Source organism: Thalassophryne amazonica, chromosome 5 (genome assembly GCF_902500255.1).
Source record: "Thalassophryne amazonica chromosome 5, fThaAma1.1, whole genome shotgun sequence".
Lineage (NCBI taxonomy): Eukaryota > Metazoa > Chordata > Actinopteri > Batrachoidiformes > Batrachoididae > Thalassophryne > Thalassophryne amazonica.
In genome coordinates this window covers 43,956,115-43,968,166 of record NC_047107.1, presented here as the reverse complement: position 1 = coordinate 43,968,166, position 12,052 = coordinate 43,956,115, and the positions used below count along the sequence as shown (strand labels likewise).

General features: G+C 41.7%; 1 protein-coding gene across 12 annotated transcripts in view; it reads right to left on the bottom strand.

The window, feature by feature from the left end:
• Positions 1-12,052, bottom strand: part of mef2cb (myocyte enhancer factor 2cb) — a 183,513-nt gene that overhangs the window by 57,220 nt on the left and 114,241 nt on the right. The window lies entirely within an intron of this gene.

Sequence of the window (12,052 nt, the reverse complement as noted above, 5' to 3'; positions counted from 1 at the left end):
AAATGAAAATTCAGGCTTGGTTAAAACAAGACCACAGCACAATGACGGAATATTCAGAGTCACCATGAACAACGTTTTGTTTGCTTTCTAAACAATGGTGCACTGTGCATCTGGTGCACTCCAGCACTTAAAAGGTATGACAGCTGGGATTCTGTTTGATTTATTTCATTTTATGCCCAAAACACACCCATCAGGATATCTCAGAAAAAATTTGTGATAAAACCTACAAAAGTAATGCAAATAAATTCCCACATAACATATATAGGCCCTGAGGCCCGTTGGTGCCACTGCTTATCTCCGGATTCCATAGCACCAAGCAAATGAGAGTCTACGATTCTCACTGGATGGGACACCAAGTCAACAGAGGTTACTTCCCCGGCTGAGGCTAGTACCCATTTACAGCTGGGTGGACTGAGACCAAGAACACAAAGTCTCTTGTCCAAGGACACAAACAGGTAGCATAACCAGGATTTGAATCCAGGACTACATATTGGCAGACCGGCTCTTTATCCACTCACCTACCATCTCTCACCCTTGATTAAGGCCTAAAAAGTGTTCCACAGTTCCTGAGAAGGTCCTAGTTCTTAAGCTAGTAACTGTGCTGCAAACTGTACTCCATACTCCAAAGTAAAAGAGCAGTATTTCGTAGATGTGGTGCAGCAAGTAGATGGACTCGATTTCAATTTAATCATTTTAATCAGCTTATAAAGCGCCAATTCACAACAAAAGCTGTCTCAAGGTGCCTCACACAGAACAGTTCAACATAAAAAAATTTAAATCAATAAATAAAATAAAAAAATTCAAATACATAATTAAAAACAGAAGTAAAAGAATAAAACATAAAAAAATAAAAACTATTCATAAGAAAGAGAATAAAAATTAGTTTTAAATATTGACTTTAAAATGTCCACGGACTCCAACTGTCTCACAGTCGCACGACTGTCATTGGATTTCTCTGCTGGTAACTTGCCAATGTCACAAGGTTAATTTACTTATTCAGCCAAAGCAGCTTTGATGTTTAATCATCAGATCACAAGGAAAAACAAGGGATGTTGCCAATCTTTCATCGAAACAGCACGATCATGGGACAACAACCCCCTGTTACGTCACATGTAGCGACCTTATCCCGAAACCTTATGAGGACGTCACACAATCTGTGGACAAACGCAAGACAGGAGGTGCGATACGACTCGTTTCCTCCTCTCGGACAAGTCAAAAGTGGTGAAATTAGTGAGGACATTCCAGGCCAGGGTAACTATACAATCTTTGAGAGCCAATGTGAAGGAGTCATTCAGTGAGATGTTCAACAGAGAAACCTCCTGCAGGCTAATGGTCTCCACCAGTTTAGAAACCAAATAAGCACACAGAATTACACACATGGTGGAAAATATTTTCACAGGCAGTGCATGAGCACACTGGTACTATCAGGAGAAGGAGATCACATGTCCTGAGAAAGCAGAGATGAAGAAGAAGAAAAATGAAAGAATGAGGATTTTCATGTGAATGACTGTAGCTAAATGAATCTCTATAGTCTGCTAATGCCAAAAGAAGACCCTTGAAGAAATGAACCAGTGTGTTGTTGTCTGGAAGGCATAACACACCAGCTAACCTTCTCTTTATGTTTCTTTATCTTCATCCCTCCCACTTAACTTCCTCCCTCCTTCCAGTGGACTGTCGCCGGTCTGAAATCGCACCTGTGCTTCTCACACTCCCGGCACACGGGTGAAACATATGCAGGGTAAAACATGGTGAGGGAGCTTTGCTGAATCTCATTAGCTGAGCAGGTAGTCATTAACAGAATGACCTTTGGAAATAATTACCAGCCTTCCTCCCTCCATCCTTCTTTTCCTCCCTCCTTCTCTTCTCGCACTCATCCATCCCTCTGCCCGCCCTCCTCCTCCCCTCGTTCCGAGTGGCTCCTCGTGTGTGAGGACGGAGGCAGAGGAAAAGAGAAAGGGAGGGGAGGTGAAGGAGTTGAGGGGGCGAGGCCCTGCTGCTGCTGCTGTTTAAGATTACAGGGTGATCTGAACTTTCAGATTAGGGTAATCTGCTAGAAATGAGATTGGCCGGTCGCCTTCAGCCAGGCAAGTCAGCTCAGTACCGAAAACCATGTGCCACTCCATGTGACGTTTGAGCCAACGGCATCAGAGTAGCACGGTGCGCTGACTGAGGTCATGGCGACGCAGTCAGCTCCTCAGCACTCAAAGTGACTGTCACGCAAAAACACGAGTTACACCATCATACCCGCTGAATAACCAGCATACATCCTGGCACTCAGTCAATGTTAGCTCCTCATCCTTGCTCACTTGTTCCATCTGATTGCAAACTAATGCTCTTTGTTTCAGCGGAGGGAGAACAAATACTCTGTGGATCGCAAAATTTGGCACGGGCCGAGCGTGTTGTTGCATTTGGGGCCTGTTCAAACACAGGGAGAGCCGGGTAGCGCCGCTTATGTTCGGGCTTGATCTGAAGTGATCGGCAGGGGAAAGAAAGGACTCTTTTCATGTGCGATAGCATCCCCCTATACTGGCACTGTAAATCTCCAGTAGGAGCTCAAAGCAATTCTTGCAAAAGGAGAGCGAAAAGGAAAGGAGAAGACGGATCTGTCATTTCCCAACACGGGTTCCCGTTTCTCTCCTTAAGCCGTTCACATGTCCAGGAAATCGTGCTGGCAGGCAGCGCGTATAGGAAATCTATCTGCGTGTTTGACTGTCTTATCTGGAGCCAGGCTCACAGTGTACTGTACACCTGCCAGGACAAGCAGGCTGAGCGCGCTCGGACAGCCAACGACGCACAATCCCTCTCTGCCTCTGTGTTCCTTCTTCCTACGAGGGCCGAGACGATCTTCGATGTCTGTTTGAGTAATTAGCACGAACTAAGTGCACCTCCCTTCTTCTGCCTGATGCACTGTTTTATTACAGCTTCTGGAGCGAATCCTCATGAGTTGATTTTAAATAGAAGCGTCCAAAATAAATAAATAAAAACATTCAAAAACACATTTCCAACTCGTGTGTTTGATCTTCTGCTGGATTTATGTGATTGTCATGGGTTTGTGGGAGTCATCTGTGCAGCGTGACAATAATAACTCTGCAGCCACCTCGATTCGCGGCTCGTCTTTTGTTTCATCACTTATGCTCAAAGGAGGGATAGCTTTGGTTTCTTGCCTTCGCAGATATTTGTGGAAGTGTCATTCCCAGCTGAGGTGTTTTCAAATGAGTCATCAAGACCTTCTTCAGCACTACCTCCCTCCATATTTCTGTCTCTCGCACATCTGCTGACCCATACGTAGCGTGTCAACATATCTCAGGGATCCTGTATGTTCAACAAAAAACATATTTTTTTTTTAAAAAAGCAAGACAGAAATAGAGTGAGAGAGAGGGAGAGCTAAAAACCCTCCAGCCTCTTGTAAACATGCTGTAGCCGGAGAGGCTGCGCAATGCACTCAGTGCCACTCGCTCAACACCGCTAATTATCAACCAAAGACATGCTAATTGCATAGAGCTTTATTGCTAATGTAGCAGCCTGTATGCCAGCCGCCCACACTCTGAGCTCTGCTCCCCTATCTCTGCCTCTCCTCCCACTACACCTTCAGGCACAGCAGCAAAGGCAGAAAGATGCATTTCTATACGTTTCTACAGAAATGGCTTTAATGCGCATTTGTAAATCACGTCAGATCTCACTGTAGCACTGTAGGTGAACTCAGGTTTAGCTCCAACCCCTAGATCTAACTCTACATCTTGTTCGTGACCTCATCCCCATCCATCTCAACAGGAAGTCCACCATCTTCCCGTCTGCCCTCCACCCTCCCACGTCCTGCACCTGTGATGTAGCCTAGCAGCGGCGCGTTCTGACCTTCCGCCTCCCACCACCTCAATCACCCCTGTTCTCTTCGCTGCACCTCTCACTCGCTGCACATTAACAACGTACTAGTGTCAGCCCTGTGGCCAATCTTGTTAGCACGCTGCAGCTAAAGCAGCAGAACCTCTCCGTATTGATTTCCCCCGCTGTGATTTGCTCAGAGAACGGAGACTGAGTCCACCAGGGATCACACTGTCGGTACTGATCCACAGCGTTCTCCCCCACTACGCTATTTAGCTTCTGCCCCTGACATGGCTGTTTATACATTAGCCATCCTCTGCTCGCTAATGGAGACAGAGCTAAAGAGAGAGCTTCAGAGCTCTCGTCACAAGCACTTGGTGAAACGTGACGGCTCTCTGCATGGACTGATGATGTTCTGGCTCAAGGGCTTGTTACATAAAGGAAACCAGTGCTTAGGCACATTAGGGATATGAGTGCTAAATTGATTAATGCAAATAAAATAAGGCAATGAGGATTATTTTGGATTTCTCATAAGTACATGGAGATGATTCATTTGTACACTGTAAAAATGAACATGTTTCAACTCAAAAATACGAGTGAACGGGTGCCTTAAAACTCAGAGTTAAGTGAACAATATAACTTGTTCTTCTAATACGAGTTTATGAATGTGTGAATGTGTTTGTTTGTCTGTATGTGGCGTCCTGTCCAGGGGTGTACCCCGCCTCACACCCTATGACTGCTGGGATAGGATCCAGCTCTAGGCACCTTAATTGGAGTAAGCAGGTATAGAAAATGGATGGATTGATGATGACATATTGTGTAAAACTGGGTTTTGTCTGTGTTTTGCATTTAAATGTGGTTGTGACTTCATATTAAAATTCCTCAGTTTTATGACTGTGCATAGCAAAATTTTGTCAGTTGTCAGCAGAATTTAAGACTGAAATGGATCGTTTTTGACTTCCGTGACATATGTCACATAAGGTTTTTTTTTTTTGGTGATACACCCACATGGTCTATGAGCAGTGTTGCCACAGTTACTTTGGAAAGTTACTTAATACGTTACTTTTTAGTTCCTTTAACGGTTACTTTATTCAATTGCTTCATTAGAAGCTTTATGCAGTTACTTTATTAGCAGCTGGCGACCAACTTGTAACTAATAAGATAACTACTAATTAACTGGGTACTCTTAAGATTGAGTAATCAGCAAAGTAACTAATCAATAAAGTAACTAATAGTTACTTTGCTGAGTACTCAATCTTAAAAATAACCCAGTTAGATTAGTAGTTACATTCAGCAGCTGCTGACAATTTGTCCGCAGCTGCTAATGAAGTAACTGTATAAAGTAACTGTAAAAGTAACTAATAAAATAACTTTTCAAAGTAACTGTGGCAACAGAGTCTATGAGTGAGAGATAGGGGGGACCGCACCTCCCTTTGAAGGTGGAGTGAGTGTGGTAAACAGCAGCTCCTTTCAGTTTAAAGTAACCGGCACACAAGCAGGTTGCTTCTTAAGACGGTCTCCCACGGCAAATTTTTGGTCAAATCTGAAGAAATCATTCCAAATTTTTTTTAAAAATAGTAGGCAAAATTCACATTACCTACTATTTTATATCGAGTGTTACTGAATATTGCAGAATACAACTGAATATTTTAGAGCAGCCGGTCTGCTCTGTGTCAGCCTGATCCCGTCAGATCTCAGAAGCTAAGCAGACCAGGATCTGGTTAGTACTTGGATGGGAGACCTCTTTGGAACACCAGCGGCTGTGTGTGTTTCTCCAGGTAAAACTGGAGTTACGTCAGGAAGGGCATCCGGCGTAAAACTTGTGCCAATTACCAATGCGGATCTGGTTGTATCCGCTGTGGTGACCCTGAACAAAACCGGGAACTGTTGTGTGGGCCGCCAGAAGAGGAGGTACTGCTGGCCCACCACCAGAGGGCGCCCTGCCTGAAGTGCGGGCTTCAGGTACGAGAGGGCTTCGGAGCAACCGGGAGTGACAGCTGTCACTCATTAACAGCACCAGCTGTCACTCATCATCACCACATCACCATAAAAGCCGGGCAGCAACTCCACCTCGCTGCCGAGATATCATCTACCAAACTAGGTAATATTCTCTGCTGAGTCTGAACGCTGACTTACTTGTGATCTGTTTGCAGCCGTTGTCCTGTGGTTGGCGGTCTGTGAGAGTGCCGACGTCTTCGCCTCTCACTCCAACTAGATAAGTGGTAACAGGAGCTGCTGACGTATTCCTATTTCGGAGGTGGAGGTGCTCCCTCCTGGAGGAACTGTTTTCTGTGTCTGAGGATTTACTGGGTGTGTATCCACACACCCACCATTAACTGTCTTTGCTTCCTGCCAGCAGTACCAGGTCTGACAGCTGGAGACGGTGGCCACCTGGAGATTCAGGGCTTGTCGGCTCCGGTGTTCTTCAGATCCGTTGGCGGTGGAAGCCGTGTGGGACCCGGCTCTTCTCTGGACGGACGTCTTCTATCCTCGAGCCTGCCCACACGTCACTTTTCGTATAATTGATTATCATTCACCAACTGCATTTGTCTGTATTCCGTTGTGCACAGTTTGCAACATTAAATTGTTATATTTTGGCTTATCCATTGTCCGTTCATTTACGCCCCCTGTTGTGGGTCCGTGTCCCTACACTTTCCCAACAGGGAACAGCCGAATGAACAACAACTGAATATTTTAGAATACATGGGAGCACATATGATTGTTCAATTTGTTAAATCTGAGTATTTATATGTATTTTGGGGATCACAATTTAATGTGATGTTATGATGTTTTTTTTTTAAACATTAAAACTTTCCTGACTGCTCACAATGTTCTACAATGCTATTTTTTTATTATCACAAATTACACCTGTGTTCAGGCCATGATTGGGTATCCAAGCATTTTTTTCCCCCACCAAAACCATACACAATTGGGTATTAAAAATCAGAAATAGGAAACCACCCTATGAGACTTGAAAATGTGTTTTTTTGGAATGCAACACATTTTTTTTTTTTTGATGCAACTTTGTTGAGTTTGTTGAGTAACATCCACAGCCCCTGGTCTTCCAAAGGGGTATCCCATCAGAGGATTAACCAGGACTTACTTCCTTCTGAGATCCGACAGGATGAGGCTTATACAGAGCAGAGTGGCTGCTTTTTAGACACAACTTTAATATCTGTTTATTATTATCTACAGAAAATATGTACAAGGCATCTTTAAGGGGAACAGCGTGTATGTAGACAACTTTACTAATTAGTTGGTGTTTGAGAGTTGGATAGCAATACATCTATGTAACATCTGATATCTTTGAAATGACTTAAAGCAAACAAATACCCATGCGTACATGCTAGAGTGCAAAAAACAACAAGCTCTTATGGTGTGTCTGGGGGGGCTAATGATTTATTTGCATTTCTAAATGCTGCCCATGGTAATGCACCCAGTCCATTCACTTTGCTTTAGGCATCCTGTACAGTGTATAACTTGATATATGAGCTACATTAAAACACTGCATATTTGTAGCAGTGGAAAAAAAAAGAAGCTCTAATGACAACATCAAACTGTTGTCTGGAGTATTTAGAAGTACATTCAGAGAGGTAATTATAAAAAAGGATGGGAATGAATTAAGACATTTGACAGTGATGTGTAAATTCAAAAGCTGGAGGCAGAGTGCCATCTTCAAGAGCGGGCGTGTTTACCCAGTGGCAGGCAACAAGCCCAGCAACACCCATATGAAAAGATACAAAAACACATTCTTGTTTCAGTGCATGTACAGCAACTCATTACAATCCATTATGTCGAATGTTAACTTAATTTGGTTCATTCTACCTAAACGCCAAGCTGACACTGGCAAACCCCCTGAGCTGTGCATAAATTAGGAGTTGACCGAGCAAATTTACATGATACAGTCATCAGGTGCATGCTGACTGCAAGCTGTGCATGTATAAACAGCATAAATAACAGAGTTAATGTGTGTTTTTATGTTGTCTCACTTTACAAGATGATGTATTTTTACATGCCATGATCAGAAATTCCAGGTAACTGAAAATATTTAACAAATTAGTCAAAATCTCCAACTGTGCACATGGGAAGCACGGGATTGAATCACGTGGTACAAAAGACTATCCAAAATAAAACCTCCATCATAGTAAATGTCTGTCTGGGTTTGTGATACTCTTGGATGTTAAACATCTTCAGTGCCAGAATTTTCAATCACTCTCCCTTCAGGATTAAATGAACAGAACACAAAATGAATAACGCCACAAAACACTCTTATCTTTACTCCACTCAAGATTTATTCATATAGTTTCTTTTATAATAAGTAATTTGTCCTTTTTTCATTCAGTGCCACCACAGCAGACCCAATATAAATCTGCACAAGTTTTATGTTAGATACAATTTTTGATACAGTGCTACATTGCATTGACATTGGGTATGGGTAGTCTTAAACCAGGAACATTTGCTTTGGAACCAAACATATTAACTGCTTGGCCACCATATTGCATTACTAAATGCAAATGTTTTAACTTATGAAACTAAAAAAAAGAAGACCCTTTGGCTGCTCTCTTGTTTGCACTCAGGATCACCACAGCAAATCTGAGGGGGATCTGCGTGTTGAATTGGCAGAACTTTTACACCGGATGCTTTTCCTGAGGCAACTCCCCATTACATGGAGAAACCCTAACCCTAACTCTAACCCTTGTCCACCACCCCTTCCCTGACTCAACACTTAAAACTTTGTGGCAATTCATTGCGTCAATTAAATTGAGTACTGCAAATTTAAAACATACCCATTAATTGTGTCTGTCAAACAAACTCAAAGAAATCTCTACTGCTCAAATAATTTGGTGAGTTCATTAAAATTTTAATGCAAAGCTCCAGAACTCCAGCCTTCCCAAATTCTTACTTCATATCAGCATATTGTCTTTCTTGATCATATTTAATATAATTTGTGACTGTATGCGTAAAAGTATTGCACAGAAATCAGATGGATTCTTTACTACTTTTCGCACACTATACTGGTTAATGAAGCCTTGCCTCAAGTGAAGGAGTTCAAATACGTCAGGGTCTTGTTCATGAGTGAGGGAACAATGGAGCGTGAGATTGGCCGAGAGAATCGGTGCAGCAGGGGCCGTATTACATTCTCTTTACTGGTCAATCTTCATTCCCAATCTCACCTATGGTCGTGAGGTTTGGGTCATTACTGAAAGAAGCAGATTGTGAGTACAAGCGGCCAAAATGGGTTTCCTCAGGAGGGTGGCTGGTGTCTCCCTTAGAGATAGGGTGAAAAGCTCGGTCATTCGTGAGGAGCTCGGAGTAGAGCCGCTGCTCCTTAGTGTTGAAAGGAGCCAGCTGAGGTGGTTCGGGCATCTGGAAAGGATGCCTCCTGGACGCCTTCCTAGGGAGGTGTTCCAGGCTGGGAGGAGACCCCGCGGAAGACCCAGGAGAGATTATATCATTGAATACGTCGGGATCTCCCAGTCAGAGGTAATTAATGTGGCCCAGGAAAGGGAAGTTTGGGGTCCCTTACTGGAGCTGGTGCCACCGCGACGCGATCCCAGATAAACAGTTGAAGATGAGTGAGTGAGTGAGTGAGTGACTATACTGGTTAATGATTTCATATGGACTAACTTACACAATAGAAATAAATAAAGTTAAATTATAGGTTTAAGTGGCATTTAATCTATGAAGAGTTCAAGTTAATCAAAAATGATCAGTTTAATCAACTGAAGAGGAATAAAATATCACAATAACTTAAATATTTAAGTGAGTAGAATTTTAATTTTAATTTTTAATGAAATTTATGGCGATTAACCTATTTAATAATTTTGACCATTTGGGTTTACAGTGTACTGTATGAATATGAGACATGGACATGGACCATCGACCTAAGATGACAACTAGATGACTTTGGTCCAAGGAAACAGTTTTGTGTCAAATGAATAACGACTGTATTTTTCAGAGTATGTCCCTTTTTCTTTACTATTTTGAGGGGTCCTTTGACTTATACTCCAGTGTGACTTATATACAAAAAATATAAATAAATACAAATCACACATTAGTTTTTAATAATAATAAATGTAATGACTATTTATAAAGGATGTTCCCAGGAATCAAAACACTAAACACAATAAACTGTAATAATAAAAGAATAAATGACAACAATAAAAAGTACACTTCAACAATGCACAAAAATGCAAATTAAATTGCTGATAATACAGGAAAAATGTGCTACTTATACTCCAGTGTGACTTATACTTCAGAAAATATGGTGCTTAGGACGAGACAGATCCTACTTTCCGGAAATGGTGATGAACCAGTTGTTCAAATGGATTTCCCCAGTGTGGTGGATTTGGCAACATGCAGCATGAGTGCATGTTCCCAGATCTGAAGAATTACGTCTGATGAAGATGCAAGCATGAATATGAGTATTCAAGCTTGCCGAGATAATCGGCAAAGCATATCAAGATGGTGATGCAGATAATTGCACATCAATGTACAAATGTATACTAAGCTCACTGCATGTGCTGTGCAGAGCTGATATCAATATTTGACTTATTATTATCTGTAATATTAACTATATACTAAGAAATGATATGGACTTTGTATGACGACTGCAGTATAATCAACAGTTTTAAGGCTTTGTTTGGAACGAGAGAGAAATGCGTTTTCAAAAACATGCAGGTCTTGGTGTGTGGCCACGACATTTGTCAGATGTCCAGTGCGTTGCGTAACAGATTCACATTGAGAGCTTAAAGATGCTTGAGCATGTGAGCGGCGTGTCCTTCTTTATCCACCTGCTTCTCAGCGGGTCTGGCAGTGCTGTTTAGTGAAGCCTTGGGCCACAGTCAGACACGTGCCCAAAGCAAGTGAGATCAACGTGTTGCACTAAGAGGCACATTAGTGGTGCCAGGACCCTGGAAAAACAACACAAGGGACTGCCTGGGCCAGATCAATGAGAGACTACCTTGTTTATCTTATGGACAAGACGATTATAATTAGAAGGGCACTGAAGTAGTACGTCTCTGTTCACATATCTTCTTGTTGACTTTCTGTTCTCAAACATTCTTAGGTCCTGATCACTCAACTGTTGACGCTGATCACTCACTTTGTATCCTGAGCTTTGATTGTAACTGATGACCTTTAATCTTGATGTTCATCTTTGATCCTGACTTAAGAACCTTTGATTGTAATTGCTGACCTTTACTCCTGATTTTCATCTTTGATCCTGACTTACAAACCTTAATTACTGAACTTCCACTCTGTTCTTTCATCATGAGCATTGATCCCAATTGCTGACCTTTGATCCTGATCTCTGGTCTTGATTTATGAATGGTTTAATTCTTTGACATAGGTTATATTTTCATTGTCATTTCTCTGTCTATCTTTGATCCTGCTCACTAATCTTTGACTGTGATTACTCATCCTTGATCCTGATCACTCATCTTTGACCCTAATCACTCGTCTTTGATCATGACCATTAACTGTAATTGCTTACCTTTCATCTTTGAACCTGACTTAAGAAATTTCATTCTTTCATCATAAACATCTTAATTATTGATTTTTGATCTCTTATCTTTAGTTCTGATTGCTGAATGTTTTGATTTATTGACAGAGGTTATATTTTTATATTTTCCTTTCTTTCTTTCTATGAGTTTGTAATCAGTATCAAAGGAATACGGATCAAAGGGCAGATCTTGACCTTTGATCTCAATCACTGAAATCATAGGCCATCTTGATTGCAGGATCAAAGAACTTTGGGTCAAAGCTAATAGGCCAAACATCAAAGGGAAGATTCACCTTTTGTTCTGGATCTGCACTAAAATTTAATCAACTTTTCTTTATCCTAAGGCCAATCTTTCCACTAAATGTCACTGAAAAATATTCATGCATTTTGGAGATATCCTGCTGACCATTTAACTAACTCACTAATAGAAAGACAAACAGCAGCAAAAATGTAAAGCCTTCGTTGGAGAAGGGAATAAATATATTTGTGTGACATTAATGTCTAAAAGTTAAAGTACAAGCACAGTGGTCTTGGCCACAAGGACCCTGCCATTAGCAACAACGCTTCACAACTTGACAAGACCGTCTGTATTCCACGTTATGGTCATTGTGCATGTTAAAAAATGTCAACACATCCCAGAATAGGAGGTTTACAGGTTCTCATGTGTCTCTGTGAGAACCCAAATTTTAGGGCAGAATATGCAGCTGTTTCATGAAAATATCATGGACT